The sequence below is a fragment of the Pelobates fuscus genome, chromosome 4 (genome assembly GCF_036172605.1).
Source record: "Pelobates fuscus isolate aPelFus1 chromosome 4, aPelFus1.pri, whole genome shotgun sequence".
NCBI classification, from domain to species: Eukaryota; Metazoa; Chordata; class Amphibia; order Anura; family Pelobatidae; genus Pelobates; species Pelobates fuscus.
This window is the reverse complement of record NC_086320.1, coordinates 79,308,299-79,317,006: the sequence shown is the minus strand read 5'-3', so window position 1 is coordinate 79,317,006 and position 8,708 is coordinate 79,308,299. Positions and strand designations below refer to the sequence as shown.

The 8,708-nt window shown below is 38.3% G+C and overlaps 1 protein-coding gene across 1 annotated transcript in view; it reads left to right on the top strand.

Annotated features, from left to right (window-relative positions):
• Positions 1–2,105: 2,105 nt before the first annotated feature.
• KCNB2 (potassium voltage-gated channel subfamily B member 2) overlaps positions 2,106–8,708 on the top strand; it is a 212,644-nt gene continuing 206,041 nt past the window's right edge. Inside the window, exon 1 of the mRNA XM_063451328.1 lies at positions 2,106–2,701. The gene's annotated coding sequence lies outside the window, so the exon portion shown is untranslated. The remainder of the gene's footprint in view (positions 2,702–8,708) is intronic.

Below are 8,708 nucleotides of genomic sequence, written 5' to 3'. Positions count from 1 at the left end.
TAGATAGATAGACAGACAGACAGACAGACAGACATAGATAGATAGATAGATAGATAGACAGACAGACATAGATAGATAGATAGATAGACAGCGATATATAGATAAATAGATAGATAGACAGACAGACATAGATAGATAGATAGATAGACAGACAGACATAGATAGATAGATAGACAGACAGACAAACAGACATAGATAGATAGATAGATAGATAGATAGATAGATAGATAGATAGACAGCGATATATAGATAAATAGATAGATAGACAGACAGACATAGATAGATAGATAGATAGATAGATAGATAGATAGACAGGCAGGCAGACAGACAGACAGACAGACATAGATAGATAGATAGACAGACATAGATAGATAGATAGATAGATAGATAGATAGATAGATAGACAGACATAGATAGATAGATAGATAGATAGATAGACAGACAGACAGATAGATAGATAGATAGATAGATAGATAGATAGATAGACAGACATACATAGATAAACAGACAGCCATATATAGATAGATAGATAGATAGAGATAGACAGACAGACAGACAGTCAGACAGACATAGATAGATAGATAGATAGATAGATAGATAGATAGATAGAGATAGACAGACAGACAGACAGTCAGACAGACATTGATAGATAGATAGAGATAGATAGACAGACAGTCAGACAGACATAGATAGATAGATAGAAAGATAGATAGATAGACAGACAGACAGACAGATAGGTAGATAGACAGGTAGATAGATAGATAGACAGAGAGATAGATAGATAGATAGGTAGATAGATAGATAGAAAGATAGATAGACAGACATATATAGATAGATGGATGGATGGATGGATAGATAGATAGACAGACTGACAGATAGGTAGATAGACAGGTAGATAGATAGAGATACAGATAGATAGATAGATAGATAGACAGACAGACAGACAGACAGACAGACAGACAGACAGACAGATAGATAGATAGATTGTCCTATTTATAGTTAAATCCCCCTCTCATAATATTGTAAAGCGCAACGGAATCTGTTGGCGCTATATAAATGGCAATAATAATAAATAGATAGATAGATAGATAGATAGAATCCTTAAAGGCTGTTTAATATTTTGCTATTATGTAGCACCTCACCCAGGCAGCTAGGTCACAGGGTTATTGAATTTCCTGGGGTAGTTGGAGAGTCTGTAAAATCAGAAGTCTGGGGCAATAGAGGCAGTGAATTGTTTGTCCATAGATGTTAAACATTGAGCTCTGTATTTTAGACAGCCCGGGGGCGGCTGCTGTGTTACTCTCCTTTTACATAAGTAAAGTGACAGCTCACAGGGGAATGTTCCTCTTATTCCTACCAGAAGCAGTCATCCTCCATGCCAGTATATGCTATCACTGAGCACTAACACGTCCTACACTGGGAACCATAACAACCAAGGCAGAGCAGGAAGCTATAAAAAGGCAAATATACCTTAACCCTTTCTGTGTCAGACAGAGCTCTCTGATTCTGCAGCACTGATGTTGTATAATGCTCTGCAGCTCACAGGGATTAGAGAGAACACAGATAGTGCTTTGTAAGTTACTGGACATGTTTTATTCTGGTACCTAGAAAGGGTAGAATCCTGCTGGCACCCTAGTTAAATCAATCCCCAGGAAGGATGCTGGAAAGGTGCAGGTGACAGAGTTGCAGGTGTGTAGTTCAGGTGTCACTCAGGAGCGTAGAACGTTCAGAGAGATACATTCATTCCAACTCAACTGCAACATTACTGCACTTACGCAATCTTACACAATCTAACCCTTGTCGTTTTGAATAATAAGAAGCTGTGAGAGACCCAGAATCCCTGATTTCTGCACTGAATGACTACCTGGACCTATTCACATACTAATGAATGCCCCCTGTGATTTTACCAGCATGATGGCTCATAATGTGTTAATATAAAATCTGTTTATAATCATGTCACAAGGAGCTGGCTGACAGCAGAGGGCTGCCCTTAGCACAGACAGCTGGGGAGTGAGTTGGGAGAGCTAAAAAAGCTGAAAGGGTTAAAGCTGTTCTCAGAATAGGATTCCCCTGACCCCCCTCCTCTTCCTCCCCTCCCTCTGCTTGTTCTCCTCGGGATTTCTCGGCTGGGGTGAAGAGCCCTTGCCGATCTGTTGCTGCTGTCCTTGGTGATGCAGAGCTCAATCCAATTAGCTTTCACCTCTAGAGCCTCTCTGAGCCAGCTTGTGGGAGATCCAGGCCGGTCTATCCCTTGTGCTTGGGAAGACAGAGAGAGTGTGTGTATGTGTGTGTGTGCATGTGTGATTGTGTGAATGTGTGACTGGAGAGAGCTGCAGATCACTGTCTCCAAGCGGTGCTGAAAACCTGCACAGTCCATTCACAGCAGCGGCACAGAAGACCCATCGCATGGCCAGGATCATGCACTCTGCACACAGAGCAACCTTCCCAGTGTAACTACTGCCAGTCCTATCACTGCTTCCTTCCATGGCCATCCAGACTCTTCCATATGTCAGCCCTAAGTCACAGCCCATTGCTCTCTAGTCTCTCTAGACTTGGACCTGTCCAGCATGGGACAGGACAGGGGCATGTGAAGTGTCTTCTGCATCTGACCATCTAGCAGGCAACATCCAACATCTGGGAACAAGATGAGCCTATCTACCCCCTGGATACAAGGCTTCTCTTTCACATCACTTTAAACCAGGTAAGTAGATCTTTCTTCTTCTTCTTCTTCTTCTGTTCTCCTGCCTGAGAGGTGATTCATAGCTGCTTATACTGGAATTAGTTCTTAAGGAGGTTGCTCACAATGGCCATATGGCTTGAGGTGGATTTATTTAAAGGGTATCAAATATTAACTAAGATACTGTACTCTCCTGTTGTTGGCGTGGGCACACCAACATGGTCTAAAAAAGTAAACAGAGGGTCGGGGGATGATGCTTCCTTCTAGTGTTCTATGGACTGTTTGCCTTCAGGGTACAGATGTGTCGGTTTGTATAAACACACACCCAACATAGATACACATGTACTTACCATGCTCTTACGCCACAGAAAAAAAAATAATGTTGTGATTTCGATGTATACGTATAGAATTGTACATATTATACACATGTATCTGTACATTGTGTACAAGTTTAATACATATATTGTATGTGTGTGTGTGTGTCTGTGTGTGTCACAGTATGCATAGGAAGGTTTTACAAATGAATTTATAATACATTTTATAAAGAGTTCTATATATATATATATATATATATATATATATATATATATATATATATATGATACTGATGTGATATAATTCTATAAATATTTATGTGTTGGTCTACAATTGTCACTTTAACTCTTCCAGAAGTACAGTAATTATTTGGCTATAACTATATCATATATATATCTAAATAAGAATATATATATATATATATATATATATATATATAAGAAAGACAAGGTGCTAGCATATGCTGTATGATTCATAGAAGGTTAAGATGTAACATATATGGGGAGATTTCATTTTAACATTCAGCACTTTTAATAACTGCATTCACATGTGTAAAATAATATATACAAGGACAGTTTCGATCAATGTTGTCACAGTGTAACCACAATCTACTATTTTATTATTGATGTGTATGTATTTGCTTGAATGTATGTATATCCATGTGTACAGATTTTAGTTGTTATAGTCGTAATCCAGGCAAATCAAGTTATGTAACGTTTAAGCTTCAAGAATCTTTTCCTGTGGTTATACAATAAAAGGTAATTTTTTTTCTCTCTCTATTCTCTGGTATGTTTAGCAGTAAATGGAGGGGTGGATCATATTCCATAGCTAATAATCAGTAATGAAGATCCAATACTAAATAGCAAGACATTAAAAAAGACTAAATGATAAAGGACGATTTCAAATCAATAATAATGCGATCTGGTACTGTTAAGGACCTGGCACGACTTGAAAGGAGAAAAAGATGCCAGCACAAAATGTACCGATCTATAAAAAGTTTTTACAACCTTGTTTCTTTATATAAGTTACTGTTACAGAGGTCATGGCTTATTGTTGAATAATAGCCCTATATTACTTAATCTATTGAAGGCCCATGATGTATATGGCAAAGCATCATATGTTTCAATGAGAATGTTGATGGTGTTGTGGTCATGTGCAGGTTGTGACCTTCACCCCAAGGTGGTTAATACAGTTGTATTGTTTTACCCATCATTTGCTTACTGTGATTGGCAGACATTCGCTGCATCAGGGAAAGGCAAAGTATTGCCCTATACATGCTCGCTTCCACCATTCCCACCGTAATCTTCCAACATTTAACTGTCAAAGCGTGGTGGTTGCTATGCTCCAAACAGCTGGAGGTCCAGAGGTTGCCCAGCATTGAACTGTACGGTGCTTTTATTTGTTATGTGGCTTAGAACCCTTAATAGAACATGTGTATGTAGATACATGTGTGGTAACAACTGTACAACCAATCTACGCAGATATGTTGTATTATATGTGTTCATGTCATGATATTTATTCTGGAACGGTATCTATATGATTGTCTGTGTTCCAGATTAGAACACTGGTAAACAGATAAGATATTTGCCATTGATTGCTAACAGTGTTTTTGTTTTCAGTTAGTGACATCAGTACTGTACACGTTGTCGCACTGTCTAAAGATGTATTGTTAATTTGATATGTTTTATTTTTTTGGAGGTGGAGTATTGTAAATTTCAATATCCACAGAGACGAAATGATCTTTGTGATTTTATAGGTATTGCATTATTTCAGTATTTTGATTACTTTTTAAATAGTGTATGTACAGTGGGGGGGGAGTATTTGATCCCCTGAGGATTTTAAATGTTTGCACACTGACAAAGAAGTTATCTGTCTATAATTTTAATGGTAGGTGTATTTTAACAGTGAGAGACAGAATAACAAAAAAACTAAACAAAAAAAAATCCAGAAATATGCATGTCAAAAAAGTTATAAATTGATTTGCATGTCAATGATTGAAATAAGTATTTGACCCTTCGACTAAGTACTTGGTGGCAAAACCCTTGTTGGCAATCACAGAGGTCTGACGTTTCTTGTAGTTGGCCACCAGGTTTGTGCACATCTCAGGAGGAATTTTGTCCCACTCCTATTTGCAGATCCTCTCCAAGTCATTAAGGTTTCGAGGCTGACGTTTGGCAACTCAAACCTTCAGCTTCCTCCACAGATTTTCTATAGGATTTAGATTTGGAAACTGGCTAGGCTGCTCCAGGACCTTAATGTGCTTCTTCTTGAGCCACTCCTTTGTTGCCTTGGTTGTGTGTTTTGGATCATTGGGTCATGCTGGAATAACCATCCACAACGCATCTTCAATGCCTGGCTGAGGGAAGAAGGTTCTCACCCAAGATTTGACAGTACATGGCCCGGTACATGCGGTACAGTTATCCTGTCCCTTTAGCAGAAAAACACCTCCAAAGCATAATGTTTCCAACTCCATGTTTTATGGTGGGGATGGTGTTCTTGGGGTCATAGGCAGCATTCCTCCTCCTCCAAACACGGCGAGTTGAGTTGATGCCAAAGAGCTTGATTTTTGTGTTATCTGAATACAACACTTTCACCCAGTACTCCTCTGAATAATTCAGATGTTCATTGGCAAACTTCAGACGGGCCTGTACATGTGCTTTCTTGAGCAGGTGACCTTGCGGGCGCTGCAGGATTTCAGTCCTTCACGGCGTAGTGTGTTACCAATTGTTTTCTTGGTGACTATGGTCCCAGCTGAGATCATTAACAACATCCTCCTGTGTAGTTCTGGGCTGATTCCTCACTGTTCTCATGATCATTGAAACTTCACGAGATGAGATCTTGCATGGAGCACCAGACCAAGGGAGACTGACAGTTATTTTGTGTTTCATCCATTTGCGAATAATCGCACCAACTGTTGTCACCTTCTCACCAATCTGCTTGGCAATGGTCTTGTAGCCCATTCCAGCCTTGTGTAGGTCTACAATCTTGTCCCTGACATCCTTGGACAGCTCTTTGGTCTTGGCCATGGTGGAGAGTTTGGAATCTGATTTATTGCTTCTCTGGACAGGTGTCTTTTATACAGGTAACGAGCTGAGATCAGGAGCACTCCCTTTAAGAGAGTGCTCCTAATCTCAACTCGTAACCTGTATAGAAGATACCTAGGAGCCAGAAATCTTGCTGATAGGGGATCAAATACTTATTTCACTCATTGACATGCAAATCAATGTATAATGTTTTTGACATGCTTTTTTTTGGATTGTACTTCTAAATAATTGATTGAATGTTCATTGTGAATATATTCGTCAGCTATTGGCGTCAAATGTGAGGTCAAACTATTTGACCGGCAAAAAATAGCTGAATATTTATAGATTTTCTGAAATCGTGAAATTTCTAGGTCAATTTTTCACAATTCTCAGTTTGGTGAATGAATAGGGTCATTGATGAGGAATTCTCATCTTTTAGGTTTAAAATAGCCCCGCTGGAAAATAGCTGAAGAATTTTCTCAGATCAGGTGTTTTTGGTAAATCTTTTTAAAAATCACCAATTTCTGGCAATTCAGTTTGTGAATAACTCTGACAGGTTTAAAAACGCAGAACTGTTGTTAATGTAAAACAGAATTTGCAAAACTCATATAAATCTAGCTGGATTAAAATAAGTATTTCGATTTTGCTGTTTCATCTTTAGCTTTGCAATCATTTTTTAAATGTATTACAGTTTACAGTATAGTGAATACACCTTTAACAAAGGTTACTCATATATTGACACCTTTATGCTATAAGGCATCTATTAGTCCATATGTACGTGCATATATAATTACAATTACATAATATGTGTTTTCTGGGGAAAAAAATGCCTGTATTGTTTCTCTTGATGATGCCAGTGGATTTTTATATAATCTTGAAATCAAAGCTGGACAAGTTGGAACCCGTTTGGCTACTATTTCTAGAAAAGGGTTAGATTTATGATAGGATGCTCATATTTTTGCTGTAATAGAGCCACATATTTGAATATTTATCAAAACAAGACTAGGACTTCAAAATAAAAATTATTTGAACACATTGATAGGAAAGTATTAAATGGTGCTATTAATAAAAGCACACTAAGCAACTCTGTAGCACCTTTTAGTGGACCTGTCCTACTCAAAAGAAGTGGGTAGGTATGTTTACCTTTAAAGTAAAAAACTTACTCTGTGCTGGTGAAACTATCTGCAAATGTATAGCTCAAAAAGTACACTTGGCCGAGAAACAATCGCTCCACTTCCAAGATTGTGGCTAGGTTTGGATGGGTTTCTCCAACCCCAAATTGCATCCAGAGCATCCTACAATTTTTTAACTTCATGCGCACACATGGATGGAGTTGTCGAATGCTGCTGTGTAAATTAAATGTAAATGTATTTCATATGCATTAACAGATTAAATAAAATTGTAGGAGAAGATGCTTCCATATAAAGAAGTACTATAACGTGGGAGGGTGGAAGACGCGTGGGTGCGACTTTACAAGGGTAATACCTAACCTGAAAGCGTCCTCTAGGGTAATTAGTAAAGACTAACATTAAGAGAAATTCAAGGAAGCTTGACACGTGTATGACACTGTCCTGAACAAGCAATAACTAAAAACATAACTATGAATTAATAAGAGATTACAAAGTGTCATATTGAGCTGATTAGGCTGAGCTTATCTGGTACCACAGTGTCACTATATTTCTGTATGTTGAACAAAACAAATATAATGTAAAGAGCATAGTCTTCTGAAAATGTTATTTTCGAACTACATTGTACACTACTAGGTAGAGGACAATGCCCTTATATCCTATCGGCATGTCTCTCGTATGCACAGTATTTTTAATGCAATGCGCATTATAAAAATAGTCAAAATGATGCAGTTATAAGAATCATTTATATCCTACATCTAATAGAAAAGTTATACTTGTTTTCCATTGGTTTATTTCTCTAGTGTCCTACTTATACAGTTACCAAAGAAAAAGGGTCCAGTAAGCTTAAGGAGACCAGAGATCGCTGTGATACGTGGGTGAGCAAGTATTTTGGACATTTAGAACTCTTAATCAGTTCTCTGCGTAGGGGTCACCTTGATTGACTAGCATATGCTGGGTTTACCAGCAAGAGTCAAGTTTGTTGCACTTCAGAAGAGATGGGTGTCCAAAACACAAATAAGCTGTCCTGTTCTGACTAAATATTATATTTTTCAATTTGTTTGGAAGCTGAATTCATGAGAAAGCTTGTGGACTCAGCTATAGCTGACAAATACAACTATAAATAATGGTCCTATTAATGGCCATGTTCTAACATCACAAAACCAGTAGCTGTCAGTGTGGTCAAATCAACATGCTTTAACAGAGGAAGAGCTACTCAATTTCCCCAGATTCATGTGGTGGTGTTGGAAAGATTAGATCCCGGGGGCCATAATGAAAGAATGTGGAACCTGGGTTACAATGAAGGGATGAGTTGCTGGGTGGGGCTTGGTTCTCAGGCTTATTAATTAAGCAATGGAATTGGGAGCTAAGAATAATATAAGGAGAATGCATGCTTGGAGAGATATGGATCGAAGGGTACTAGGAGCAAGAGGTACTAAGAAGGAGAGAATTTACAGAGAGGGAAAAGTGTGCTGAGATAAAAGGAGTGGATGCTGGGATCGATTACAAAGATGGTAAAATTATGAATGGAGTGGATGATGGGATCTGAGAGACCCCAGGATAAAA